The sequence below is a fragment of the Rhinoderma darwinii genome, chromosome 1, assembly GCF_050947455.1.
Source record: "Rhinoderma darwinii isolate aRhiDar2 chromosome 1, aRhiDar2.hap1, whole genome shotgun sequence".
In the NCBI taxonomy this organism is placed as follows: Eukaryota; Metazoa; Chordata; class Amphibia; order Anura; family Rhinodermatidae; genus Rhinoderma; species Rhinoderma darwinii.
Window position 1 is genome coordinate 216,490,657 of NC_134687.1, and position 26,710 is coordinate 216,517,366.

The 26,710-nt window shown below is 34.1% G+C and overlaps 29 non-coding genes across 29 annotated transcripts; all 29 read right to left on the reverse strand.

Annotated features, from left to right (window-relative positions):
• Nucleotides 1-399: 399 nt before the first annotated feature.
• On the reverse strand, nucleotides 400-472 carry TRNAK-UUU (transfer RNA lysine (anticodon UUU)). The gene has a single exon. It is a non-coding gene; the product is annotated as a tRNA-Lys (tRNA).
• Nucleotides 473-1,248: 776 nt separating this feature from the next.
• On the reverse strand, nucleotides 1,249-1,321 carry TRNAK-UUU (transfer RNA lysine (anticodon UUU)). Its single transcript has one exon. It is a non-coding gene; the product is annotated as a tRNA-Lys (tRNA).
• Nucleotides 1,322-2,097: 776 nt separating this feature from the next.
• Nucleotides 2,098-2,170, reverse strand: TRNAK-UUU (transfer RNA lysine (anticodon UUU)). Its single transcript has one exon. It is a non-coding gene; the product is annotated as a tRNA-Lys (tRNA).
• A 776-nt stretch (nucleotides 2,171-2,946) lies between these two features.
• TRNAK-UUU (transfer RNA lysine (anticodon UUU)) lies at nucleotides 2,947-3,019 on the reverse strand. Its single transcript has one exon. It is a non-coding gene; the product is annotated as a tRNA-Lys (tRNA).
• Nucleotides 3,020-4,786: 1,767 nt separating this feature from the next.
• On the reverse strand, nucleotides 4,787-4,859 carry TRNAK-UUU (transfer RNA lysine (anticodon UUU)). Its single transcript has one exon. It is a non-coding gene; the product is annotated as a tRNA-Lys (tRNA).
• Nucleotides 4,860-5,635: 776 nt separating this feature from the next.
• TRNAK-UUU (transfer RNA lysine (anticodon UUU)) lies at nucleotides 5,636-5,708 on the reverse strand. Its single transcript has one exon. It is a non-coding gene; the product is annotated as a tRNA-Lys (tRNA).
• Nucleotides 5,709-6,484: 776 nt separating this feature from the next.
• Nucleotides 6,485-6,557, reverse strand: TRNAK-UUU (transfer RNA lysine (anticodon UUU)). Its single transcript has one exon. It is a non-coding gene; the product is annotated as a tRNA-Lys (tRNA).
• Nucleotides 6,558-7,333: 776 nt separating this feature from the next.
• TRNAK-UUU (transfer RNA lysine (anticodon UUU)) lies at nucleotides 7,334-7,406 on the reverse strand. The gene has a single exon. It is a non-coding gene; the product is annotated as a tRNA-Lys (tRNA).
• A 776-nt stretch (nucleotides 7,407-8,182) lies between these two features.
• Nucleotides 8,183-8,255, reverse strand: TRNAK-UUU (transfer RNA lysine (anticodon UUU)). Its single transcript has one exon. It is a non-coding gene; the product is annotated as a tRNA-Lys (tRNA).
• Nucleotides 8,256-9,031: 776 nt separating this feature from the next.
• TRNAK-UUU (transfer RNA lysine (anticodon UUU)) lies at nucleotides 9,032-9,104 on the reverse strand. The gene has a single exon. It is a non-coding gene; the product is annotated as a tRNA-Lys (tRNA).
• Nucleotides 9,105-9,880: 776 nt separating this feature from the next.
• On the reverse strand, nucleotides 9,881-9,953 carry TRNAK-UUU (transfer RNA lysine (anticodon UUU)). Its single transcript has one exon. It is a non-coding gene; the product is annotated as a tRNA-Lys (tRNA).
• A 776-nt stretch (nucleotides 9,954-10,729) lies between these two features.
• Nucleotides 10,730-10,802, reverse strand: TRNAK-UUU (transfer RNA lysine (anticodon UUU)). The gene has a single exon. It is a non-coding gene; the product is annotated as a tRNA-Lys (tRNA).
• A 776-nt stretch (nucleotides 10,803-11,578) lies between these two features.
• On the reverse strand, nucleotides 11,579-11,651 carry TRNAK-UUU (transfer RNA lysine (anticodon UUU)). The gene has a single exon. It is a non-coding gene; the product is annotated as a tRNA-Lys (tRNA).
• Nucleotides 11,652-12,427: 776 nt separating this feature from the next.
• TRNAK-UUU (transfer RNA lysine (anticodon UUU)) lies at nucleotides 12,428-12,500 on the reverse strand. Its single transcript has one exon. It is a non-coding gene; the product is annotated as a tRNA-Lys (tRNA).
• A 776-nt stretch (nucleotides 12,501-13,276) lies between these two features.
• Nucleotides 13,277-13,349, reverse strand: TRNAK-UUU (transfer RNA lysine (anticodon UUU)). Its single transcript has one exon. It is a non-coding gene; the product is annotated as a tRNA-Lys (tRNA).
• Nucleotides 13,350-14,125: 776 nt separating this feature from the next.
• Nucleotides 14,126-14,198, reverse strand: TRNAK-UUU (transfer RNA lysine (anticodon UUU)). The gene has a single exon. It is a non-coding gene; the product is annotated as a tRNA-Lys (tRNA).
• Nucleotides 14,199-14,974: 776 nt separating this feature from the next.
• On the reverse strand, nucleotides 14,975-15,047 carry TRNAK-UUU (transfer RNA lysine (anticodon UUU)). The gene has a single exon. It is a non-coding gene; the product is annotated as a tRNA-Lys (tRNA).
• A 776-nt stretch (nucleotides 15,048-15,823) lies between these two features.
• Nucleotides 15,824-15,896, reverse strand: TRNAK-UUU (transfer RNA lysine (anticodon UUU)). Its single transcript has one exon. It is a non-coding gene; the product is annotated as a tRNA-Lys (tRNA).
• Nucleotides 15,897-16,672: 776 nt separating this feature from the next.
• TRNAK-UUU (transfer RNA lysine (anticodon UUU)) lies at nucleotides 16,673-16,745 on the reverse strand. The gene has a single exon. It is a non-coding gene; the product is annotated as a tRNA-Lys (tRNA).
• Nucleotides 16,746-17,521: 776 nt separating this feature from the next.
• TRNAK-UUU (transfer RNA lysine (anticodon UUU)) lies at nucleotides 17,522-17,594 on the reverse strand. The gene has a single exon. It is a non-coding gene; the product is annotated as a tRNA-Lys (tRNA).
• Nucleotides 17,595-18,370: 776 nt separating this feature from the next.
• On the reverse strand, nucleotides 18,371-18,443 carry TRNAK-UUU (transfer RNA lysine (anticodon UUU)). The gene has a single exon. It is a non-coding gene; the product is annotated as a tRNA-Lys (tRNA).
• Nucleotides 18,444-19,219: 776 nt separating this feature from the next.
• TRNAK-UUU (transfer RNA lysine (anticodon UUU)) lies at nucleotides 19,220-19,292 on the reverse strand. Its single transcript has one exon. It is a non-coding gene; the product is annotated as a tRNA-Lys (tRNA).
• A 776-nt stretch (nucleotides 19,293-20,068) lies between these two features.
• Nucleotides 20,069-20,141, reverse strand: TRNAK-UUU (transfer RNA lysine (anticodon UUU)). Its single transcript has one exon. It is a non-coding gene; the product is annotated as a tRNA-Lys (tRNA).
• Nucleotides 20,142-20,917: 776 nt separating this feature from the next.
• Nucleotides 20,918-20,990, reverse strand: TRNAK-UUU (transfer RNA lysine (anticodon UUU)). Its single transcript has one exon. It is a non-coding gene; the product is annotated as a tRNA-Lys (tRNA).
• Nucleotides 20,991-21,766: 776 nt separating this feature from the next.
• TRNAK-UUU (transfer RNA lysine (anticodon UUU)) lies at nucleotides 21,767-21,839 on the reverse strand. The gene has a single exon. It is a non-coding gene; the product is annotated as a tRNA-Lys (tRNA).
• A 776-nt stretch (nucleotides 21,840-22,615) lies between these two features.
• TRNAK-UUU (transfer RNA lysine (anticodon UUU)) lies at nucleotides 22,616-22,688 on the reverse strand. The gene has a single exon. It is a non-coding gene; the product is annotated as a tRNA-Lys (tRNA).
• Nucleotides 22,689-23,464: 776 nt separating this feature from the next.
• On the reverse strand, nucleotides 23,465-23,537 carry TRNAK-UUU (transfer RNA lysine (anticodon UUU)). The gene has a single exon. It is a non-coding gene; the product is annotated as a tRNA-Lys (tRNA).
• Nucleotides 23,538-24,313: 776 nt separating this feature from the next.
• TRNAK-UUU (transfer RNA lysine (anticodon UUU)) lies at nucleotides 24,314-24,386 on the reverse strand. The gene has a single exon. It is a non-coding gene; the product is annotated as a tRNA-Lys (tRNA).
• A 1,631-nt stretch (nucleotides 24,387-26,017) lies between these two features.
• On the reverse strand, nucleotides 26,018-26,090 carry TRNAK-UUU (transfer RNA lysine (anticodon UUU)). The gene has a single exon. It is a non-coding gene; the product is annotated as a tRNA-Lys (tRNA).
• Nucleotides 26,091-26,710: the final 620 nt, after the last annotated feature.

A 26,710-nucleotide genomic window follows, 5' to 3' on the forward strand; every position in this document is an offset into this window, starting at 1 on the left:
TTTCAAAGAGAGTTTCAGTCATAGATAAGTGATAGATTGTTTTTTCAAAAGACTCATGTGATACTCTACCCACTAAACTATCCAGGCTCTATAAAACACAAAAATATGCAAGAAAATCGATGGTGTTATCATCATTTATATTTTGAGCTATAGCACTGTTATAATGTATATGCTTTTAAAGTCTACTTTCAGAAGAAGAGAAAAGTGTAATTTCATTTTGTCTTAATGAAATTCTCTAGGCTGCTAAAGTTTGAGGCGGCAAGACATCATTAGATCATACTTAATTCTATCCTTAAGACATAAAGTTACATCATTAATCCAATAATTTTTTTAGAGTATGAAATCTACGTAATGTTCAAATCATAAATAAGTGAAACGTCTTGATTTCTAAAAGACACACGCCTGAACAGGGACTTGAACCCTGGACCCTCAGATTAAAAGTCTGATGCTCTACCGACTGAGCTATCCAGGCTCTCCAAAAACAAAACGTGTGCGGGAAAATCGGCGTTTCTCTCCTTCTCATATATATTCTGACCTGGAGTGCTTTGTTATGTGGTTTCAAGGGTTACTTAGACAAGAAAAGTATAAAGTTATTTTGACTTGATAAAATCAGCTACGGTGCTAAAGTTTAAACAGTCAAGACATTGTTAGATCATACATTTTTCTTTTTTAAGGCATAAAGTTTAAATTTTGTTCTGACATCCAGGAAATCTTAAAAGCATGGACTAGTTCTTAGTTTCAAAGAGAGTTTCAGTCATGGATAAGTGATAGGTTGTTTTTCAAAAGACTTACACCTGAACAGGTACCCTCAGATCGAAAGTGTGATGCTCTATCAACTATTTACCTTAGTTTCAAAGAGAGTTTCAGTCATAGATAAGTGATAGATTGTTTTTTCAAAAGACTCATGTGATACTCTACCCACTAAACTATCCAGGCTCTATAAAACACTAAAATATGCAAGAAAATCGATGGTGTTATCATCATTTATATTTTGAGCTATAGCACTGTTATAATGTATATGCTTTTAAAGTCTACTTTCAGAAGAAGAGAAAAGTGTAATTTCATTTTGTCTTAATGAAATTCTCTAGGCTGCTAAAGTTTGAGGCGGCAAGACATCATTAGATCATACTTAATTCTATCCTTAAGACATAAAGTTACATCATTAATCCAATAATTTTTTTAGAGTATGAAATCTACGTAATGTTCAAATCATAAATAAGTGAAACGTCTTGATTTCTAAAAGACACACGCCTGAACAGGGACTTGAACCCTGGACCCTCAGATTAAAAGTCTGATGCTCTACCGACTGAGCTATCCAGGCTCTCCAAAAACAAAACGTGTGCGGGAAAATCGGCGTTTCTCTCCTTCTCATATATATTCTGACCTGGAGTGCTTTGTTATGTGGTTTCAAGGGTTACTTAGACAAGAAAAGTATAAAGTTATTTTGACTTGATAAAATCAGCTACGGTGCTAAAGTTTAAACAGTCAAGACATTGTTAGATCATACATTTTTCTTTTTTAAGGCATAAAGTTTAAATTTTGTTCTGACATCCAGGAAATCTTAAAAGCATGGACTAGTTCTTAGTTTCAAAGAGAGTTTCAGTCATGGATAAGTGATAGGTTGTTTTTCAAAAGACTTACACCTGAACAGGTACCCTCAGATCGAAAGTGTGATGCTCTATCAACTATTTACCTTAGTTTCAAAGAGAGTTTCAGTCATAGATAAGTGATAGATTGTTTTTTCAAAAGACTCATGTGATACTCTACCCACTAAACTATCCAGGCTCTATAAAACACTAAAATATGCAAGAAAATCGATGGTGTTATCATCATTTATATTTTGAGCTATAGCACTGTTATAATGTATATGCTTTTAAAGTCTACTTTCAGAAGAAGAGAAAAGTGTAATTTCATTTTGTCTTAATGAAATTCTCTAGGCTGCTAAAGTTTGAGGCGGCAAGACATCATTAGATCATACTTAATTCTATCCTTAAGACATAAAGTTACATCATTAATCCAATAATTTTTTTAGAGTATGAAATCTACGTAATGTTCAAATCATAAATAAGTGAAACGTCTTGATTTCTAAAAGACACACGCCTGAACAGGGACTTGAACCCTGGACCCTCAGATTAAAAGTCTGATGCTATACCGACTGAGCTATCCAGGCTCTCCAAAACCAAAACGTGTGCGGGAAAATCGGCGTTTCTCTCCTTCTCATATATATTCTGACCTGGAGTGCTTTGTTATGTGGTTTCAAGGGTTACTTAGACAAGAAAAGTATAAAGTTATTTTGACTTGATAAAATCAGCTACGGTGCTAAAGTTTAAACAGTCAAGACATTGTTAGATCATACATTTTTCTTTTTTAAGGCATAAAGTTTGAATTTTGTTCTGACATCCAGGAAATCTTAAAAGCATGGACTAGTTCTTAGTTTCAAAGAGAGTTTCAGTCATGGATAAGTGATAGGTTGTTTTTCAAAAGACTTACACCTGAACAGGTACCCTCAGATCGAAAGTGTGATGCTCTATCAACTATTTACCTTAGTTTCAAAGAGAGTTTCAGTCATAGATAAGTGATAGATTGTTTTTTCAAAAGACTCATGTGATACTCTACCCACTAAACTATCCAGGCTCTATAAAACACAAAAATATGCAAGAAAATCGATGGTGTTATCATCATTTATATTTTGAGCTATAGCACTGTTATAATGTATATGCTTTTAAAGTCTACTTTCAGAAGAAGAGAAAAGTGTAATTTCATTTTGTCTTAATGAAATTCTCTAGGCTGCTAAAGTTTGAGGCGGCAAGACATCATTAGATCATACTTAATTCTATCCTTAAGACATAAAGTTACATCATTAATCCAATAATTTTTTTAGAGTATGAAATCTACGTAATGTTCAAATCATAAATAAGTGAAACGTCTTGATTTCTAAAAGACACACGCCTGAACAGGGACTTGAACCCTGGACCCTCAGATTAAAAGTCTGATGCTATACCGACTGAGCTATCCAGGCTCTCCAAAACCAAAACGTGTGCGGGAAAATCGGCGTTTCTCTCCTTCTCATATATATTCTGACCTGGAGTGCTTTGTTATGTGGTTTCAAGGGTTACTTAGACAAGAAAAGTATAAAGTTATTTTGACTTGATAAAATCAGCTACGGTGCTAAAGTTTAAACAGTCAAGACATTGTTAGATCATACATTTTTCTTTTTTAAGGCATAAAGTTTGAATTTTGTTCTGACATCCAGGAAATCTTAAAAGCATGGACTAGTTCTTAGTTTCAAAGAGAGTTTCAGTCATGGATAAGTGATAGGTTGTTTTTCAAAAGACTTACACCTGAACAGGTACCCTCAGATCGAAAGTGTGATGCTCTATCAACTATTTACCTTAGTTTCAAAGAGAGTTTCAGTCATAGATAAGTGATAGATTGTTTTTTCAAAAGACTCATGTGATACTCTACCCACTAAACTATCCAGGCTCTATAAAACACAAAAATATGCAAGAAAATCGATGGTGTTATCATCATTTATATTTTGAGCTATAGCACTGTTATAATGTATATGCTTTTAACTGGTTGCCGACACAGGACGAGTATGCTCGTCCTGAGCAGCGAGCACTTCGCGTATTAGGACGAGCATACTCGTCCTGTGTGACAGCCGTCTGTGCCGTCTCTGTGTGTGCGATCGAGAGCGGGGCAACGGCTGTAATACACAGCCACGGCCCCGCTCTGACAGCGGAGAGGAGAGAAACATCTTCTCTCCGCTGTTAACCCTTTGAACGCCGCGATGACAGCTGATCGCGGCGTTCAAGGAGGGGGGACTGCACATTGATCGCGTCACAGAAAATAACTGTGACGCGATCAAAGCCCACAACTCGTATGGCCAGACAGCCCAGGGTCCAGTGAAGGACCCCAGGGCTGTCTGAACATATTTCCTGTTGTTAGGGCATACTGAGGTATGCCCTAACAACTGCCTGTGTACGATCAGTAACAGGCTAATGTACTGGCATATAGATCTATGCCAGTACATTACAGTTACAAAATAAAAATCAAAATGATAAATCCCTTTATGGGATTAAAAAAAAAAGTTAAATGAATGTAAAAAAAAAATAATGGTAAATAAATAAATAAAAAGTAAATAAAATACACAGAAATACACATTTTTTATAATAAATCAACTTTTTAAAATATAAGTCCCAAAACATGAAATAATATAGACATATTTGGTATCGCCACGACCGTAACAACCTGTACAACAAATGTATACCATTATTTATGATGATCGGTGTATTGTGTAAAAAAATAAATATTAAAACTGCTGCACAACTGCTTTTTTTCTGCATTTTAATCTATTTAAAAATTTATAGAAATTAAACGATAATGTATTTGTACCAAAAAATGGTACGTACATAAAGTACAACTCGTCCCGCAAAAAACAAAGTCTCATACAACTACGTCGTACAAAAAATAAAAGCGTTATGAGCGTCGGGATGCAAAGAGGGAAATATAAAAAAAATTGCTCTGTCCTCAAGGCTAAAATTGGCCGTGTCCTTAAGGGGTTAAAGTCTACTTTCAGAAGAAGAGAAAAGTGTAATTTCATTTTGTCTTAATGAAATTCTCTAGGCTGCTAAAGTTTGAGGCGGCAAGACATCATTAGATCATACTTAATTCTATCCTTAAGACATAAAGTTACATCATTAATCCAATAATTTTTTTAGAGTATGAAATCTACGTAATGTTCAAATCATAAATAAGTGAAACGTCTTGATTTCTAAAAGACACACGCCTGAACAGGGACTTGAACCCTGGACCCTCAGATTAAAAGTCTGATGCTCTACCGACTGAGCTATCCAGGCTCTCCAAAACCAAATCGTGTGCGGGAAAATCGGCGTTTCTCTCCTTCTCATATATATTCTGACCTGGAGTGCTTTGTTATGTGGTTTCAAGGGTTACTTAGACAAGAAAAGTATAAAGTTATTTTGACTTGATAAAATCAGCTACGGTGCTAAAGTTTAAACAGTCAAGACATTGTTAGATCATACATTTTTCTTTTTTAAGGCATAAAGTTTAAATTTTGTTCTGACATCCAGGAAATCTTAAAAGCATGGACTAGTTCTTAGTTTCAAAGAGAGTTTCAGTCATGGATAAGTGATAGGTTGTTTTTCAAAAGACTTACACCTGAACAGGTACCCTCAGATCGAAAGTGTGATGCTCTATCAACTATTTACCTTAGTTTCAAAGAGAGTTTCAGTCATAGATAAGTGATAGATTGTTTTTTCAAAAGACTCATGTGATACTCTACCCACTAAACTATCCAGGCTCTATAAAACACAAAAATATGCAAGAAAATCGATGGTGTTATCATCATTTATATTTTGAGCTATAGCACTGTTATAATGTATATGCTTTTAAAGTCTACTTTCAGAAGAAGAGAAAAGTGTAATTTCATTTTGTCTTAATGAAATTCTCTAGCCTGCTAAAGTTTGAGGCGGCAAGACATCATTAGATCATACTTAATTCTATCCTTAAGACATAAAGTTACATCATTAATCCAATAATTTTTTTAGAGTATGAAATCTACGTAATGTTCAAATCATAAATATGTGAAACGTCTTGATTTCTAAAAGACACACGCCTGAACAGGGACTTGAACCCTGGACCCTCAGATTAAAAGTCTGATGCTCTACCGACTGAGCTATCCAGGCTCTCCAAAACCAAAACGTGTGCGGGAAAATCGGCGTTTCTCTCCTTCTCATATATATTCTGACCTGGAGTGCTTTGTTATGTGGTTTCAAGGGTTACTTAGACAAGAAAAGTATAAAGTTATTTTGACTTGATAAAATCAGCTACGGTGCTAAAGTTTAAACAGTCAAGACATTGTTAGATCATACATTTTTCTTTTTTAAGGCATAAAGTTTAAATTTTGTTCTGACATCCAGGAAATCTTAAAAGCATGGACTAGTTCTTAGTTTCAAAGAGAGTTTCAGTCATGGATAAGTGATAGGTTGTTTTTCAAAAGACTTACACCTGAACAGGTACCCTCAGATCGAAAGTGTGATGCTCTATCAACTATTTACCTTAGTTTCAAAGAGAGTTTCAGTCATAGATAAGTGATAGATTGTTTTTTCAAAAGACTCATGTGATACTCTACCCACTAAACTATCCAGGCTCTATAAAACACAAAAATATGCAAGAAAATCGATGGTGTTATCATCATTTATATTTTGAGCTATAGCACTGTTATAATGTATATGCTTTTAAAGTCTACTTTCAGAAGAAGAGAAAAGTGTAATTTCATTTTGTCTTAATGAAATTCTCTAGGCTGCTAAAGTTTGAGGCGGCAAGACATCATTAGATCATACTTAATTCTATCCTTAAGACATAAAGTTACATCATTAATCCAATAATTTTTTTAGAGTATGAAATCTACGTAATGTTCAAATCATAAATAAGTGAAACGTCTTGATTTCTAAATGACACACGCCTGAACAGGGACTTGAACCCTGGACCCTCAGATTAAAAGTCTGATGCTCTACCGACTGAGCTATCCAGGCTCTCCAAAACCAACACGTGTGCGGGAAAATCGGCGTTTCTCTCCTTCTCATATATATTCTGACCTGGAGTGCTTTGTTATGTGGTTTCAAGGGTTACTTAGACAAGAAAAGTATAAAGTTATTTTGACTTGATAAAATCAGCTACGGTGCTAAAGTTTAAACAGTCAAGACATTGTTAGATCATATATTTTTCTTTTTTAAGGCATAAAGTTTAAATTTTGTTCTGACATCCAGGAAATCTTAAAAGCATGGACTAGTTCTTAGTTTCAAAGAGAGTTTCAGTCATGGATAAGTGATAGGTTGTTTTTCAAAAGACTTACACCTGAACAGGTACCCTCAGATCGAAAGTGTGATGCTCTATCAACTATTTACCTTAGTTTCAAAGAGAGTTTCAGTCATAGATAAGTGATAGATTGTTTTTTCAAAAGACTCATGTGATACTCTACCCACTAAACTATCCAGGCTCTATAAAACACGAAAATATGCAAGAAAATCGATGGTGTTATCATCATTTATATTTTGAGCTATAGCACTGTTATAATGTATATGCTTTTAAAGTCTACTTTCAGAAGAAGAGAAAAGTGTAATTTCATTTTGTCTTAATGAAATTCTCTAGGCTGCTAAAGTTTGAGGCGGCAAGACATCATTAGATCATACTTAATTCTATCCTTAAGACATAAAGTTACATCATTAATCCAATAATTTTTTTAGAGTATGAAATCTACGTAATGTTCAAATCATAAATAAGTGAAACGTCTTGATTTCTAAAAGACACACGCCTGAACAAGGACTTGAACCCTGGACCCTCAGATTAAAAGTCTGATGCTCTACCGACTGAGCTATCCAGGCTCTCCAAAACCAAAACGTGTGCGGGAAAATCGGCGTTTCTCTCCTTCTCATATATATTCTGACCTGGAGTGCTTTGTTATGTGGTTTCAAGGGTTACTTAGACAAGAAAAGTATAAAGTTATTTTGACTTGATAAAATCAGCTACGGTGCTAAAGTTTAAACAGTCAAGACATTGTTAGATCATATATTTTTCTTTTTTAAGGCATAAAGTTTAAATTTTGTTCTGACATCCAGGAAATCTTAAAAGCATGGACTAGTTCTTAGTTTCAAAGAGAGTTTCAGTCATGGATAAGTGATAGGTTGTTTTTCAAAAGACTTACACCTGAACAGGTACCCTCAGATCGAAAGTGTGATGCTCTATCAACTATTTACCTTAGTTTCAAAGAGAGTTTCAGTCATAGATAAGTGATAGATTGTTTTTTCAAAAGACTCATGTGATACTCTACCCACTAAACTATCCAGGCTCTATAAAACACAAAAATATGCAAGAAAATCGATGGTGTTATCATCATTTATATTTTGAGCTATAGCACTGTTATAATGTATATGCTTTTAAAGTCTACTTTCAGAAGAAGAGAAAAGTGTAATTTCATTTTGTCTTAATGAAATTCTCTAGGCTGCTAAAGTTTGAGGCGGCAAGACATCATTAGATCATACTTAATTCTATCCTTAAGACATAAAGTTACATCATTAATCCAATAATTTTTTTAGAGTATGAAATCTACGTAATGTTCAAATCATAAATAAGTGAAACGTCTTGATTTCTAAATGACACACGCCTGAACAGGGACTTGAACCCTGGACCCTCAGATTAAAAGTCTGATGCTCTACCGACTGAGCTATCCAGGCTCTCCAAAACCAACACGTGTGCGGGAAAATCGGCGTTTCTCTCCTTCTCATATATATTCTGACCTGGAGTGCTTTGTTATGTGGTTTCAAGGGTTACTTAGACAAGAAAAGTATAAAGTTATTTTGACTTGATAAAATCAGCTACGGTGCTAAAGTTTAAACAGTCAAGACATTGTTAGATCATATATTTTTCTTTTTTAAGGCATAAAGTTTAAATTTTGTTCTGACATCCAGGAAATCTTAAAAGCATGGACTAGTTCTTAGTTTCAAAGAGAGTTTCAGTCATGGATAAGTGATAGGTTGTTTTTCAAAAGACTTACACCTGAACAGGTACCCTCAGATCGAAAGTGTGATGCTCTATCAACTATTTACCTTAGTTTCAAAGAGAGTTTCAGTCATAGATAAGTGATAGATTGTTTTTTCAAAAGACTCATGTGATACTCTACCCACTAAACTATCCAGGCTCTATAAAACACGAAAATATGCAAGAAAATCGATGGTGTTATCATCATTTATATTTTGAGCTATAGCACTGTTATAATGTATATGCTTTTAAAGTCTACTTTCAGAAGAAGAGAAAAGTGTAATTTCATTTTGTCTTAATGAAATTCTCTAGGCTGCTAAAGTTTGAGGCGGCAAGACATCATTAGATCATACTTAATTCTATCCTTAAGACATAAAGTTACATCATTAATCCAATAATTTTTTTAGAGTATGAAATCTACGTAATGTTCAAATCATAAATAAGTGAAACGTCTTGATTTCTAAAAGACACACGCCTGAACAAGGACTTGAACCCTGGACCCTCAGATTAAAAGTCTGATGCTCTACCGACTGAGCTATCCAGGCTCTCCAAAACCAAAACGTGTGCGGGAAAATCGGCGTTTCTCTCCTTCTCATATATATTCTGACCTGGAGTGCTTTGTTATGTGGTTTCAAGGGTTACTTAGACAAGAAAAGTATAAAGTTATTTTGACTTGATAAAATCAGCTACGGTGCTAAACTTTAAACAGTCAAGACATTGTTAGATCATATATTTTTCTTTTTTAAGGCATAAAGTTTAAATTTTGTTCTGACATCCAGGAAATCTTAAAAGCATGGACTAGTTCTTAGTTTCAAAGACAGTTTCAGTCATGGATAAGTGATAGGTTGTTTTTCAAAAGACTTACACCTGAACAGGTACCCTCAGATCAAAAGTGTGATGCTCTATCAACTATTTACCTTAGTTTCAAAGAGAGTTTCAGTCATAGATAAGTGATAGATTGTTTTTTCAAAAGACTCATGTGATACTCTACCCACTAAACTATCCAGGCTCTATAAAACACAAAAATATGCAAGAAAATCGATGGTGTTATCATCATTTATATTTTGAGCTATAGCACTGTTATAATGTATATGCTTTTAAAGTCTACTTTCAGAAGAAGAGAAAAGTGTAATTTCATTTTGTCTTAATGAAATTCTCTAGGCTGCTAAAGTTTGAGGCGGCAAGACATCATTAGATCATACTTAATTCTATCCTTAAGACATAAAGTTACATCATTAATCCAATAATTTTTTTAGAGTATGAAATCTACGTAATGTTCAAATCATAAATAAGTGAAACGTCTTGATTTCTAAAAGACACACGCCTGAACAGGGACTTGAACCCTGGACCCTCAGATTAAAAGTCTGATGCTCTACCGACTGAGCTATCCAGGCTCTCCAAAACCAAAACGTGTGCGGGAAAATCGGCGTTTCTCTCCTTCTCATATATATTCTGACCTGGAGTGCTTTGTTATGTGGTTTCAAGGGTTACTTAGACAAGAAAAGTATAAAGTTATTTTGACTTGATAAAATCAGCTACGGTGCTAAAGTTTAAACAGTCAAGACATTGTTAGATCATACATTTTTCTTTTTTAAGGCATAAAGTTTAAATTTTGTTCTGACATCCAGGAAATCTTAAAAGCATGGACTAGTTCTTAGTTTCAAAGAGAGTTTCAGTCATGGATAAGTGATAGGTTGTTTTTCAAAAGACTTACACCTGAACAGGTACCCTCAGATCGAAAGTGTGATGCTCTATCAACTATTTACCTTAGTTTCAAAGAGAGTTTCAGTCATAGATAAGTGATAGATTGTTTTTTCAAAAGACTCATGTGATACTCTACCCACTAAACTATCCAGGCTCTATAAAACACTAAAATATGCAAGAAAATCGATGGTGTTATCATCATTTATATTTTGAGCTATAGCACTGTTATAATGTATATGCTTTTAAAGTCTACTTTCAGAAGAAGAGAAAAGTGTAATTTCATTTTGTCTTAATGAAATTCTCTAGGCTGCTAAAGTTTGAGGCGGCAAGACATCATTAGATCATACTTAATTCTATCCTTAAGACATAAAGTTACATCATTAATCCAATAATTTTTTTAGAGTATGAAATCTACGTAATGTTCAAATCATAAATAAGTGAAACGTCTTGATTTCTAAAAGACACACGCCTGAACAGGGACTTGAACCCTGGACCCTCAGATTAAAAGTCTGATGCTATACCGACTGAGCTATCCAGGCTCTCCAAAACCAAAACGTGTGCGGGAAAATCGGCGTTTCTCTCCTTCTCATATATATTCTGACCTGGAGTGCTTTGTTATGTGGTTTCAAGGGTTACTTAGACAAGAAAAGTATAAAGTTATTTTGACTTGATAAAATCAGCTACGGTGCTAAAGTTTAAACAGTCAAGACATTGTTAGATCATACATTTTTCTTTTTTAAGGCATAAAGTTTGAATTTTGTTCTGACATCCAGGAAATCTTAAAAGCATGGACTAGTTCTTAGTTTCAAAGAGAGTTTCAGTCATGGATAAGTGATAGGTTGTTTTTCAAAAGACTTACACCTGAACAGGTACCCTCAGATCGAAAGTGTGATGCTCTATCAACTATTTACCTTAGTTTCAAAGAGAGTTTCAGTCATAGATAAGTGATAGATTGTTTTTTCAAAAGACTCATGTGATACTCTACCCACTAAACTATCCAGGCTCTATAAAACACAAAAATATGCAAGAAAATCGATGGTGTTATCATCATTTATATTTTGAGCTATAGCACTGTTATAATGTATATGCTTTTAAAGTCTACTTTCAGAAGAAGAGAAAAGTGTAATTTCATTTTGTCTTAATGAAATTCTCTAGCCTGCTAAAGTTTGAGGCGGCAAGACATCATTAGATCATACTTAATTCTATCCTTAAGACATAAAGTTACATCATTAATCCAATAATTTTTTTAGAGTATGAAATCTACGTAATGTTCAAATCATAAATATGTGAAACGTCTTGATTTCTAAAAGACACACGCCTGAACAGGGACTTGAACCCTGGACCCTCAGATTAAAAGTCTGATGCTCTACCGACTGAGCTATCCAGGCTCTCAAAAACCAAAACGTGTGCGGGAAAATCGGCGTTTCTCTCCTTCTCATATATATTCTGACCTGGAGTGCTTTGTTATGTGGTTTCAAGGGTTACTTAGACAAGAAAAGTATAAAGTTATTTTGACTTGATAAAATCAGCTACGGTGCTAAAGTTTAAAGAGTCAAGACATTGTTAGATCATACATTTTTCTTTTTTAAGGCATAAAGTTTAAATTTTGTTCTGACATCCAGGAAATCTTAAAAGCATGGACTAGTTCTTAGTTTCAAAGAGAGTTTCAGTCATGGATAAGTGATAGGTTGTTTTTCAAAAGACTTACACCTGAACAGGTACCCTCAGATCGAAAGTGTGATGCTCTATCAACTATTTACCTTAGTTTCAAAGAGAGTTTCAGTCATAGATAAGTGATAGATTGTTTTTTCAAAAGACTCATGTGATACTCTACCCACTAAACTATCCAGGCTCTATAAAACACAAAAATATGCAAGAAAATCGATGGTGTTATCATCATTTATATTTTGAGCTATAGCACTGTTATAATGTATATGCTTTTAAAGTCTACTTTCAGAAGAAGAGAAAAGTGTAATTTCATTTTGTCTTAATGAAATTCTCTAGGCTGCTAAAGTTTGAGGCGGCAAGACATCATTAGATCATACTTAATTCTATCCTTAAGACATAAAGTTACATCATTAATCCAATAATTTTTTTAGAGTATGAAATCTACGTAATGTTCAAATCATAAATAAGTGAAACGTCTTGATTTCTAAAAGACACACGCCTGAACAGGGACTTGAACCCTGGACCCTCAGATTAAAAGTCTGATGCTCTACCGACTGAGCTATCCAGGCTCTCCAAAACCAAAACGTGTGCGGGAAAATCGGCGTTTCTCTCCTTCTCATATATATTCTGACCTGGAGTGCTTTGTTATGTGGTTTCAAGGGTTACTTAGACAAGAAAAGTATAAAGTTATTTTGACTTGATAAAATCAGCTACGGTGCTAAAGTTTAAACAGTCAAGACATTGTTAGATCATATATTTTTCTTTTTTAAGGCATAAAGTTTAAATTTTGTTCTGACATCCAGGAAATCTTAAAAGCATGGACTAGTTCTTAGTTTCAAAGAGAGTTTCAGTCATGGATAAGTGATAGGTTGTTTTTCAAAAGACTTACACCTGAACAGGTACCCTCAGATCGAAAGTGTGATGCGCTATCAACTATTTACCTTAGTTTCAAAGAGAGTTTCAGTCATAGATAAGTGATAGATTGTTTTTTCAAAAGACTCATGTGATACTCTACCCACTAAACTATCCAGGCTCTATAAAACACGAAAATATGCAAGAAAATCGATGGTGTTATCATCATTTATATTTTGAGCTATAGCACTGTTATAATGTATATGCTTTTAAAGTCTACTTTCAGAAGAAGAGAAAAGTGTAATTTCATTTTGTCTTAATGAAATTCTCTAGGCTGCTAAAGTTTGAGGCGGCAAGACATCATTAGATCATACTTAATTCTATCCTTAAGACATAAAGTTACATCATTAATCCAATAATTTTTTTAGAGTATGAAATCTACGTAATGTTCAAATCATAAATAAGTGAAACGTCTTGATTTCTAAAAGACACACGCCTGAACAGGGACTTGAACCCTGGACCCTCAGATTAAAAGTCTGATGCTCTACCGACTGAGCTATCCAGGCTCTCCAAAACCACAACGTGTGCGGGAAAATCGGCGTTTCTCTCCTTCTCATATATATTCTGACCTGGAGTGCTTTGTTATGTGGTTTCAAGGGTTACTTAGACAAGAAAAGTATAAAGTTATTTTGACTTGATAAAATCAGCTACGGTGCTAAAGTTTAAACAGTCAAGACATTGTTAGATCATATATTTTTCTTTTTTAAGGCATAAAGTTTAAATTTTGTTCTGACATCCAGGAAATCTTAAAAGCATGGACTAGTTCTTAGTTTCAAAGAGAGTTTCAGTCATGGATAAGTGATAGGTTGTTTTTCAAAAGACTTACACCTGAACAGGTACCCTCAGATCGAAAGTGTGATGCTCTATCAACTATTTACCTTAGTTTCAAAGAGAGTTTCAGTCATAGATAAGTGATAGATTGTTTTTTCAAAAGACTCATGTGATACTCTACCCACTAAACTATCCAGGCTCTATAAAACACGAAAATATGCAAGAAAATCGATGGTGTTATCATCATTTATATTTTGAGCTATAGCACTGTTATAATGTATATGCTTTTAAAGTCTACTTTCAGAAGAAGAGAAAAGTGTAATTTCATTTTGTCTTAATGAAATTCTCTAGGCTGCTAAAGTTTGAGGCGGCAAGACATCATTAGATCATACTTAATTCTATCCTTAAGACATAAAGTTACATCATTAATCCAATAATTTTTTTAGAGTATGAAATCTACGTAATGTTCAAATCATAAATAAGTGAAACGTCTTGATTTCTAAAAGACACACGCCTGAACAAGGACTTGAACCCTGGACCCTCAGATTAAAAGTCTGATGCTCTACCGACTGAGCTATCCAGGCTCTCCAAAACCAAAACGTGTGCGGGAAAATCGGCGTTTCTCTCCTTCTCATATATATTCTGACCTGGAGTGCTTTGCTATGTGGTTTCAAGGGTTACTTAGACAAGAAAAGTATAAAGTTATTTTGACTTGATAAAATCAGCTACGGTGCTAAAGTTTAAACAGTCAAGACATTGTTAGATCATATATTTTTCTTTTTTAAGGCATAAAGTTTAAATTTTGTTCTGACATCCAGGAAATCTTAAAAGCATGGACTAGTTCTTAGTTTCAAAGAGAGTTTCAGTCATGGATAAGTGATAGGTTGTTTTTCAAAAGACTTACACCTGAACAGGTACCCTCAGATCGAAAGTGTGATGCTCTATCAACTATTTACCTTAGTTTCAAAGAGAGTTTCAGTCATAGATAAGTGATAGATTGTTTTTTCAAAAGACTCATGTGATACTCTACCCACTAAACTATCCAGGCTCTATAAAACACAAAAATATGCAAGAAAATCGATGGTGTTATCATCATTTATATTTTGAGCTATAGCACTGTTATAATGTATATGCTTTTAAAGTCTACTTTCAGAAGAAGAGAAAAGTGTAATTTCATTTTGTCTTAATGAAATTCTCTAGGCTGCTAAAGTTTGAGGCGGCAAGACATCATTAGATCATACTTAATTCTATCCTTAAGACATAAAGTTACATCATTAATCCAATAATTTTTTTAGAGTATGAAATCTACGTAATGTTCAAATCATAAATAAGTGAAACGTCTTGATTTCTAAAAGACACGCGCCTGAACAGGGACTTGAACCCTGGACCCTCAGATTAAAAGTCTGATGCTCTACCGACTGAGCTATCCAGGCTCTCCAAAACCAAAACGTGTGCGGGAAAATCGGCGTTTCTCTCCTTCTCATATATATTCTGACCTGGAGTGCTTTGTTATGTGGTTTCAAGGGTTACTTAGACAAGAAAAGTATAAAGTTATTTTGACTTGATAAAATCAGCTACGGTGCTAAAGTTTAAACAGTCAAGACATTGTTAGATCATATATTTTTCTTTTTTAAGGCATAAAGTTTAAATTTTGTTCTGACATCCAGGAAATCTTAAAAGCATGGACTAGTTCTTAGTTTCAAAGAGAGTTTCAGTCATGGATAAGTGATAGGTTGTTTTTCAAAAGACTTACACCTGAACAGGTACCCTCAGATCGAAAGTGTGATGCTCTATCAACTATTTACCTTAGTTTCAAAGAGAGTTTCAGTCATAGATAAGTGATAGATTGTTTTTTCAAAAGACTCATGTGATACTCTACCCACTAAACTATCCAGGCTCTATAAAACACGAAAATATGCAAGAAAATCGATGGTGTTATCATCATTTATATTTTGAGCTATAGCACTGTTATAATGTATATGCTTTTAAAGTCTACTTTCAGAAGAAGAGAAAAGTGTAATTTCATTTTGTCTTAATGAAATTCTCTAGGCTGCTAAAGTTTGAGGCGGCAAGACATCATTAGATCATACTTAATTCTATCCTTAAGACATAAAGTTACATCATTAATCCAATAATTTTTTTAGAGTATGAAATCTACGTAATGTTCAAATCATAAATAAGTGAAACGTCTTGATTTCTAAAAGACACACGCCTGAACAAGGACTTGAACCCTGGACCCTCAGATTAAAAGTCTGATGCTCTACCGACTGAGCTATCCAGGCTCTCCAAAACCAAAACGTGTGCGGGAAAATCGGCGTTTCTCTCCTTCTCATATATATTCTGACCTGGAGTGCTTTGTTATGTGGTTTCAAGGGTTACTTAGACAAGAAAAGTATAAAGTTATTTTGACTTGATAAAATCAGCTACGGTGCTAAAGTTTAAACAGTCAAGACATTGTTAGATCATATATTTTTCTTTTTTAAGGCATAAAGTTTAAATTTTGTTCTGACATCCAGGAAATCTTAAAAGCATGGACTAGTTCTTAGTTTCAAAGACAGTTTCAGTCATGGATAAGTGATAGGTTGTTTTTCAAAAGACTTACACCTGAACAGGTACCCTCAGATCAAAAGTGTGATGCTCTATCAACTATTTACCTTAGTTTCAAAGAGAGTTTCAGTCATAGATAAGTGATAGATTGTTTTTTCAAAAGACTCATGTGATACTCTACCCACTAAACTATCCAGGCTCTATAAAACACAAAAATATGCAAGAAAATCGATGGTGTTATCATCATTTATATTTTGAGCTATAGCACTGTTATAATGTATATGCTTTTAAAGTCTACTTTCAGAAGAAGAGAAAAGTGTAATTTCATTTTGTCTTAATGAAATTCTCTAGGCTGCTAAAGTTTGAGGCGGCAAGACATCATTAGATCATACTTAATTCTATCCTTAAGACATAAAGTTACATCATTAATCCAATAATTTTTTTAGAGTATGAAATCTACGTAATGTTCAAATCATAAATAAGTGAAACGTCTTGATTTCTAAAAGACACACGCCTGAACAGGGACTTGAACCCTGGACCCTCAGATTAAAAGTCTGATGCTCTACCGACTGAGCTATCCAGGCTCTCCAAAACCAAAACGTGTGCGGGAAAATCGGCGTTTCTCTCCTTCTCATATATATTCTGACCTGGAGTGCTTTGTTATGTGGTTTCAAGGGTTACTTAGACAAGAAAAGTATAAAGTTATTTTGACTTGATAAAATCAGCTACGGTGCTAAAGTTTAAACAGTCAAGACATTGTTAGATCATACATTTTTCTTTTTTAAGGCATAAAGTTTAAATTTTGTTCTGACATCCAGGAAATCTTAAAAGCATGGACTAGTTCTTAGTTTCAAAGAGAGTTTCAGTCATGGATAAGTGATAGGTTGTTTTTCAAAAGACTTACACCTGAACAGGTACCCTCAGATCGAAAGTGTGATGCTCTATCAACTATTTACCTTAGTTTCAAAGAGAGTTTCAGTCATAGATAAGTGATAGATTGTTTTTTCAAAAGACTCATGTGATACTCTACCCACTAAACTATCCAGGCTCTATAAAACACTAAAATATGCAAGAAAATCGATGGTGTTATCATCATTTATATTTTGAGCTATAGCACTGTTATAATGTATATGCTTTTAAAGTCTACTTTCAGAAGAAGAGAAAAGTGTAATTTCATTTTGTCTTAATGAAATTCTCTAGGCTGCTAAAGTTTGAGGCGGCAAGACATCATTAGATCATACTTAATTCTATCCTTAAGACATAAAGTTACATCATTAATCCAATAATTTTTTTAGAGTATGAAATCTACGTAATGTTCAAATCATAAATAAGTGAAACGTCTTGATTTCTAAAAGACACACGCCTGAACAGGGACTTGAACCCTGGACCCTCAGATTAAAAGTCTGATGCTATACCGACTGAGCTATCCAGGCTCTCCAAAACCAAAACGTGTGCGGGAAAATCGGCGTTTCTCTCCTTCTCATATATATTCTGACCTGGAGTGCTTTGTTATGTGGTTTCAAGGGTTACTTAGACAAGAAAAGTATAAAGTTATTTTGACTTGATAAAATCAGCTACGGTGCTAAAGTTTAAACAGTCAAGACATTGTTAGATCATATATTTTTCTTTTTTAAGGCATAAAGTTTAAATTTTGTTCTGACATCCAGGAAATCTTAAAAGCATGGACTAGTTCTTAGTTTCAAAGACAGTTTCAGTCATGGATAAGTGATAGGTTGTTTTTCAAAAGACTTACACCTGAACAGGTACCCTCAGATCAAAAGTGTGATGCTCTATCAACTATTTACCTTAGTTTCAAAGAGAGTTTCAGTCATAGATAAGTGATAGATTGTTTTTTCAAAAGACTCATGTGATACTCTACCCACTAAACTATCCAGGCTCTATAAAACACAAAAATATGCAAGAAAATCGATGGTGTTATCATCATTTATATTTTGAGCTATAGCACTGTTATAATGTATATGCTTTTAAAGTCTACTTTCAGAAGAAGAGAAAAGTGTAATTTCATTTTGTCTTAATGAAATTCTCTAGGCTGCTAAAGTTTGAGGCGGCAAGACATCATTAGATCATACTTAATTCTATCCTTAAGACATAAAGTTACATCATTAATCCAATAATTTTTTTAGAGTATGAAATCTACGTAATGTTCAAATCATAAATAAGTGAAACGTCTTGATTTCTAAAAGACACACGCCTGAACAGGGACTTGAACCCTGGACCCTGAGATTAAAAGTCTGATGCTCTACCGACTGAGCTATCCAGGCTCTCCAAAACCAAAACGTGTGCGGGAAAATCGGCGTTTCTCTCCTTCTCATATATATTCTGACCTGGAGTGCTTTGTTATGTGGTTTCAAGGGTTACTTAGACAAGAAAAGTATAAAGTTATTTTGACTTGATAAAATCAGCTACGGTGCTAAAGTTTAAACAGTCAAGACATTGTTAGATCATACATTTTTCTTTTTTAAGGCATAAAGTTTAAATTTTGTTCTGACATCCAGGAAATCTTAAAAGCATGGACTAGTTCTTAGTTTCAAAGAGAGTTTCAGTCATGGATAAGTGATAGGTTGTTTTTCAAAAGACTTACACCTGAACAGGTACCCTCAGATCGAAAGTGTGATGCTCTATCAACTATTTACCTTAGTTTCAAAGAGAGTTTCAGTCATAGATAAGTGATAGATTGTTTTTTCAAAAGACTCATGTGATACTCTACCCACTAAACTATCCAGGCTCTATAAAACACAAAAATATGCAAGAAAATCGATGGTGTTATCATCATTTATATTTTGAGCTATAGCACTGTTATAATGTATATGCTTTTAAAGTCTACTTTCAGAAGAAGAGAAAAGTGTAATTTCATTTTGTCTTAATGAAATTCTCTAGGCTGCTAAAGTTTGAGGCGGCAAGACATCATTAGATCATACTTAATTCTATCCTTAAGACATAAAGTTACATCATTAATCCAATAATTTTTTTAGAGTATGAAATCTACGTAATGTTCAAATCATAAATAAGTGAAACGTCTTGATTTCTAAAAGACACACGCCTGAACAGGGACTTGAACCCTGGACCCTGAGATTAAAAGTCTGATGCTCTACCGACTGAGCTATCCAGGCTCTCCAAAACCAAAACGTGTGCGGGAAAATCGGCGTTTCTCTCCTTCTCATATATATTCTGACCTGGAGTGCTTTGTTATGTGGTTTCAAGGGTTACTTAGACAAGAAAAGTATAAAGTTATTTTGACTTGATAAAATCAGCTACGGTGCTAAAGTTTAAACAGTCAAGACATTGTTAGATCATACATTTTTCTTTTTTAAGGCATAAAGTTTAAATTTTGTTCTGACATCCAGGAAATCTTAAAAGCATGGACTAGTTCTTAGTTTCAAAGAGAGTTTCAGTCATGGATAAGTGATAGGTTGTTTTTCAAAAGACTTACACCTGAACAGGTACCCTCAGATCGAAAGTGTGATGCTCTATCAACTATTTACCTTAGTTTCAAAGAGAGTTTCAGTCATAGATAAGTGATAGATTGTTTTTTCAAAAGACTCATGTGATACTCTACCCACTAAACTATCCAGGCTCTATAAAACACTAAAATATGCAAGAAAATCGATGGTGTTATCATCATTTATATTTTGAGCTATAGCACTGTTATAATGTATATGCTTTTAAAGTCTACTTTCAGAAGAAGAGAAAAGTGTAATTTCATTTTGTCTTAATGAAATTCTCTAGGCTGCTAAAGTTTGAGGCGGCAAGACATCATTAGATCATACTTAATTCTATCCTTAAGACATAAAGTTACATCATTAATCCAATAATTTTTTTAGAGTATGAAATCTACGTAATGTTCAAATCATAAATAAGTGAAACGTCTTGATTTCTAAAAGACACACGCCTGAACAGGGACTTGAACCCTGGACCCTCAGATTAAAAGTCTGATGCTATACCGACTGAGCTATCCAGGCTCTCCAAAACCAAAACGTGTGCGGGAAAATCGGCGTTTCTCTCCTTCTCATATATATTCTGACCTGGAGTGCTTTGTTATGTGGTTTCAAGGGTTACTTAGACAAGAAAAGTATAAAGTTATTTTGACTTGATAAAATCAGCTACGGTGCTAAAGTTTAAACAGTCAAGACATTGTTAGATCATACATTTTTCTTTTTTAAGGCATAAAGTTTGAATTTTGTTCTGACATCCAGGAAATCTTAAAAGCATGGACTAGTTCTTAGTTTCAAAGAGAGTTTCAGTCATGGATAAGTGATAGGTTGTTTTTCAAAAGACTTACACCTGAACAGGTACCCTCAGATCGAAAGTGTGATGCTCTATCAACTATTTACCTTAGTTTCAAAGAGAGTTTCAGTCATAGATAAGTGATAGATTGTTTTTTCAAAAGACTCATGTGATACTCTACCCACTAAACTATCCAGGCTCTATAAAACACTAAAATATGCAAGAAAATCGATGGTGTTATCATCATTTATATTTTGAGCTATAGCACTGTTATAATGTATATGCTTTTAAAGTCTACTTTCAGAAGAAGAGAAAAGTGTAATTTCATTTTGTCTTAATGAAATTCTCTAGGCTGCTAAAGTTTGAGGCGGCAAGACATCATTAGATCATACTTAATTCTATCCTTAAGACATAAAGTTACATCATTAATCCAATAATTTTTTTAGAGTATGAAATCTACGTAATGTTCAAATCATAAATAAGTGAAACGTCTTGATTTCTAAAAGACACACGCCTGAACAGGGACTTGAACCCTGGACCCTGAGATTAAAAGTCTGATGCTCTACCGACTGAGCTATCCAGGCTCTCCAAAACCAAAACGTGTGCGGGAAAATCGGCGTTTCTCTCCTTCTCATATATATTCTGACCTGGAGTGCTTTGTTATGTGGTTTCAAGGGTTACTTAGACAAGAAAAGTATAAAGTTATTTTGACTTGATAAAATCAGCTACGGTGCTAAAGTTTAAACAGTCAAGACATTGTTAGATCATACATTTTTCTTTTTTAAGGCATAAAGTTTAAATTTTGTTCTGACATCCAGGAAATCTTAAAAGCATGGACTAGTTCTTAGTTTCAAAGAGAGTTTCAGTCATGGATAAGTGATAGGTTGTTTTTCAAAAGACTTACACCTGAACAGGTACCCTCAGATCGAAAGTGTGATGCTCTATCAACTATTTACCTTAGTTTCAAAGAGAGTTTCAGTCATAGATAAGTGATAGATTGTTTTTTCAAAAGACTCATGTGATACTCTACCCACTAAACTATCCAGGCTCTATAAAACACTAAAATATGCAAGAAAATCGATGGTGTTATCATCATTTATATTTTGAGCTATAGCACTGTTATAATGTATATGCTTTTAAAGTCTACTTTCAGAAGAAGAGAAAAGTGTAATTTCATTTTGTCTTAATGAAATTCTCTAGGCTGCTAAAGTTTGAGGCGGCAAGACATCATTAGATCATACTTAATTCTATCCTTAAGACATAAAGTTACATCATTAATCCAATAATTTTTTTAGAGTATGAAATCTACGTAATGTTCAAATCATAAATAAGTGAAACGTCTTGATTTCTAAAAGACACACGCCTGAACAGGGACTTGAACCCTGGACCCTCAGATTAAAAGTCTGATGCTATACCGACTGAGCTATCCAGGCTCTCCAAAACCAAAACGTGTGCGGGAAAATCGGCGTTTCTCTCCTTCTCATATATATTCTGACCTGGAGTGCTTTGTTATGTGGTTTCAAGGGTTACTTAGACAAGAAAAGTATAAAGTTATTTTGACTTGATAAAATCAGCTACGGTGCTAAAGTTTAAACAGTCAAGACATTGTTAGATCATACATTTTTCTTTTTTAAGGCATAAAGTTTGAATTTTGTTCTGACATCCAGGAAATCTTAAAAGCATGGACTAGTTCTTAGTTTCAAAGAGAGTTTCAGTCATGGATAAGTGATAGGTTGTTTTTCAAAAGACTTACACCTGAACAGGTACCCTCAGATCGAAAGTGTGATGCTCTATCAACTATTTACCTTAGTTTCAAAGAGAGTTTCAGTCATAGATAAGTGATAGATTGTTTTTTCAAAAGACTCATGTGATACTCTACCCACTAAACTATCCAGGCTCTATAAAACACTAAAATATGCAAGAAAATCGATGGTGTTATCATCATTTATATTTTGAGCTATAGCACTGTTATAATGTATATGCTTTTAAAGTCTACTTTCAGAAGAAGAGAAAAGTGTAATTTCATTTTGTCTTAATGAAATTCTCTAGGCTGCTAAAGTTTGAGGCGGCAAGACATCATTAGATCATACTTAATTCTATCCTTAAGACATAAAGTTACATCATTAATCCAATAATTTTTTTAGAGTATGAAATCTACGTAATGTTCAAATCATAAATAAGTGAAACGTCTTGATTTCTAAAAGACACACGCCTGAACAGGGACTTGAACCCTGGACCCTCAGATTAAAAGTCTGATGCTATACCGACTGAGCTATCCAGGCTCTCCAAAACCAAAACGTGTGCGGGAAAATCGGCGTTTCTCTCCTTCTCATATATATTCTGACCTGGAGTGCTTTGTTATGTGGTTTCAAGGGTTACTTAGACAAGAAAAGTATAAAGTTATTTTGACTTGATAAAATCAGCTACGGTGCTAAAGTTTAAACAGTCAAGACATTGTTAGATCATACATTTTTCTTTTTTAAGGCATAAAGTTTGAATTTTGTTCTGACATCCAGGAAATCTTAAAAGCATGGACTAGTTCTTAGTTTCAAAGAGAGTTTCAGTCATGGATAAGTGATAGGTTGTTTTTCAAAAGACTTACACCTGAACAGGTACCCTCAGATCGAAAGTGTGATGCTCTATCAACTATTTACCTTAGTTTCAAAGAGAGTTTCAGTCATAGATAAGTGATAGATTGTTTTTTCAAAAGACTCATGTGATACTCTACCCACTAAACTATCCAGGCTCTATAAAACACAAAAATATGCAAGAAAATCGATGGTGTTATCATCATTTATATTTTGAGCTATAGCACTGTTATAATGTATATGCTTTTAAAGTCTACTTTCAGAAGAAGAGAAAAGTGTAATTTCATTTTGTCTTAATGAAATTCTCTAGGCTGCTAAAGTTTGAGGCGGCAAGACATCATTAGATCATACTTAATTCTATCCTTAAGACATAAAGTTACATCATTAATCCAATAATTTTTTTAGAGTATGAAATCTACGTAATGTTCAAATCATAAATAAGTGAAACGTCTTGATTTCTAAAAGACACACGCCTGAACAGGGACTTGAACCCTGGACCCTCAGATTAAAAGTCTGATGCTCTACCGACTGAGCTATCCAGGCTCTCCAAAACCAAAACGTGTGCGGGAAAATCGGCGTTTCTCTCCTTCTCATATATATTCTGACCTGGAGTGCTTTGTTATGTGGTTTCAAGGGTTACTTAGACAAGAAAAGTATAAAGTTATTTTGACTTGATAAAATCAGCTACGGTGCTAAAGTTTAAACAGTCAAGACATTGTTAGATCATACATTTTTCTTTTTTAAGGCATAAAGTTTAAATTTTGTTCTGACATCCAGGAAATCTTAAAAGCATGGACTAGTTCTTAGTTTCAAAGAGAGTTTCAGTCATGGATAAGTGATAGGTTGTTTTTCAAAAGACTTACACCTGAACAGGTACCCTCAGATCGAAAGTGTGATGCTCTATCAACTATTTACCTTAGTTTCAAAGAGAGTTTCAGTCATAGATAAGTGATAGATTGTTTTTTCAAAAGACTCATGTGATACTCTACCCACTAAACTATCCAGGCTCTATAAAACACAAAAATATGCAAGAAAATCGATGGTGTTATCATCATTTATATTTTGAGCTATAGCACTGTTATAATGTATATGCTTTTAAAGTCTACTTTCAGAAGAAGAGAAAAGTGTAATTTCATTTTGTCTTAATGAAATTCTCTAGCCTGCTAAAGTTTGAGGCGGCAAGACATCATTAGATCATACTTAATTCTATCCTTAAGACATAAAGTTACATCATTAATCCAATAATTTTTTTAGAGTATGAAATCTACGTAATGTTCAAATCATAAATATGTGAAACGTCTTGATTTCTAAAAGACACACGCCTGAACAGGGACTTGAACCCTGGACCCTCAGATTAAAAGTCTGATGCTCTACCGACTGAGCTATCCAGGCTCTCCAAAACCAAAACGTGTGCGGGAAAATCGGCGTTTCTCTCCTTCTCATATATATTCTGACCTGGAGTGCTTTGTTATGTGGTTTCAAGGGTTACTTAGACAAGAAAAGTATAAAGTTATTTTGACTTGATAAAATCAGCTACGGTGCTAAAGTTTAAAGAGTCAAGACATTGTTAGATCATACATTTTTCTTTTTTAAGGCATAAAGTTTAAATTTTGTTCTGACATCCAGGAAATCTTAAAAGCATGGACTAGTTCTTAGTTTCAAAGAGAGTTTCAGTCATGGATAAGTGATAGGTTGTTTTTCAAAAGACTTACACCTGAACAGGTACCCTCAGATCGAAAGTGTGATGCTCTATCAACTATTTACCTTAGTTTCAAAGAGAGTTTCAGTCATAGATAAGTGATAGATTGTTTTTTCAAAAGACTCATGTGATACTCTACCCACTAAACTATCCAGGCTCTATAAAACACAAAAATATGCAAGAAAATCGATGGTGTTATCATCATTTATATTTTGAGCTATAGCACTGTTATAATGTATATGCTTTTAAAGTCTACTTTCAGAAGAAGAGAAAAGTGTAATTTCATTTTGTCTTAATGAAATTCTCTAGGCTGCTAAAGTTTGAGGCGGCAAGACATCATTAGATCATACTTAATTCTATCCTTAAGACATAAAGTTACATCATTAATCCAATAATTTTTTTAGAGTATGAAATCTACGTAATGTTCAAATCATAAATAAGTGAAACGTCTTGATTTCTAAAAGACACACGCCTGAACAGGGACTTGAACCCTGGACCCTCAGATTAAAAGTCTGATGCTATACCGACTGAGCTATCGAGGCTCTCCAAAACCAAAACCAAAACGTGTGCGGGAAAATCGGCGTTTCTCTCCTTCTCATATATATTCTGACCTGGAGTGCTTTGTTATGTGGTTTCAAGGGTTACTTAGACAAGAAAAGTATAAAGTTATTTTGACTTGATAAAATCAGCTACGGTGCTAAAGTTTAAACAGTCAAGACATTGTTAGATCATATATTTTTCTTTTTTAAGGCATAAAGTTTGAATTTTGTTCTGACATCCAGGAAATCTTAAAAGCATGGACTAGTTCTTAGTTTCAAAGAGAGTTTCAGTCATGGATAAGTGATAGGTTGTTTTTCAAAAGACTTACACCTGAACAGGTACCCTCAGATCGAAAGTGTGATGCTCTATCAACTATTTACCTTAGTTTCAAAGAGAGTTTCAGTCATAGATAAGTGATAGATTGTTTTTTCAAAAGACTCATGTGATACTCTACCCACTAAACTATCCAGGCTCTATAAAACACAAAAATATGCAAGAAAATCGATGGTGTTATCATCATTTATATTTTGAGCTATAGCACTGTTATAATGTATATGCTTTTAAAGTCTACTTTCAGAAGAAGAGAAAAGTGTAATTTCATTTTGTCTTAATGAAATTCTCTAGGCTGCTAAAGTTTGAGGCGGCAAGACATCATTAGATCATACTTAATTCTATCCTTAAGACATAAAGTTACATCATTAATCCAATAATTTTTTTAGAGTATGAAATCTACGTAATGTTCAAATCATAAATAAGTGAAACGTCTTGATTTCTAAAAGACACACGCCTGAACAGGGACTTGAACCCTGGACCCTCAGATTAAAAGTCTGATGCTCTACCGACTGAGCTATCCAGGCTCTCCAAAACCAAAACGTGTGCGGGAAAATCGGCGTTTCTCTCCTTCTCATATATATTCTGACCTGGAGTGCTTTGTTATGTGGTTTCAAGGGTTACTTAGACAAGAAAAGTATAAAGTTATTTTGACTTGATAAAATCAGCTACGGTGCTAAAGTTTAAACAGTCAAGACATTGTTAGATCATACATTTTTCTTTTTTAAGGCATAAAGTTTAAATTTTGTTCTGACATCCAGGAAATCTTAAAAGCATGGACTAGTTCTTAGTTTCAAAGAGAGTTTCAGTCATGGATAAGTGATAGGTTGTTTTTCAAAAGACTTACACCTGAACAGGTACCCTCAGATCGAAAGTGTGATGCTCTATCAACTATTTACCTTAGTTTCAAAGAGAGTTTCAGTCATAGATAAGTGATAGATTGTTTTTTCAAAAGACTCATGTGATACTCTACCCACTAAACTATCCAGGCTCTATAAAACACAAAAATATGCAAGAAAATCGATGGTGTTATCATCATTTATATTTTGAGCTATAGCACTGTTATAATGTATATGCTTTTAAAGTCTACTTTCAGAAGAAGAGAAAAGTGTAATTTCATTTTGTCTTAATGAAATTCTCTAGGCTG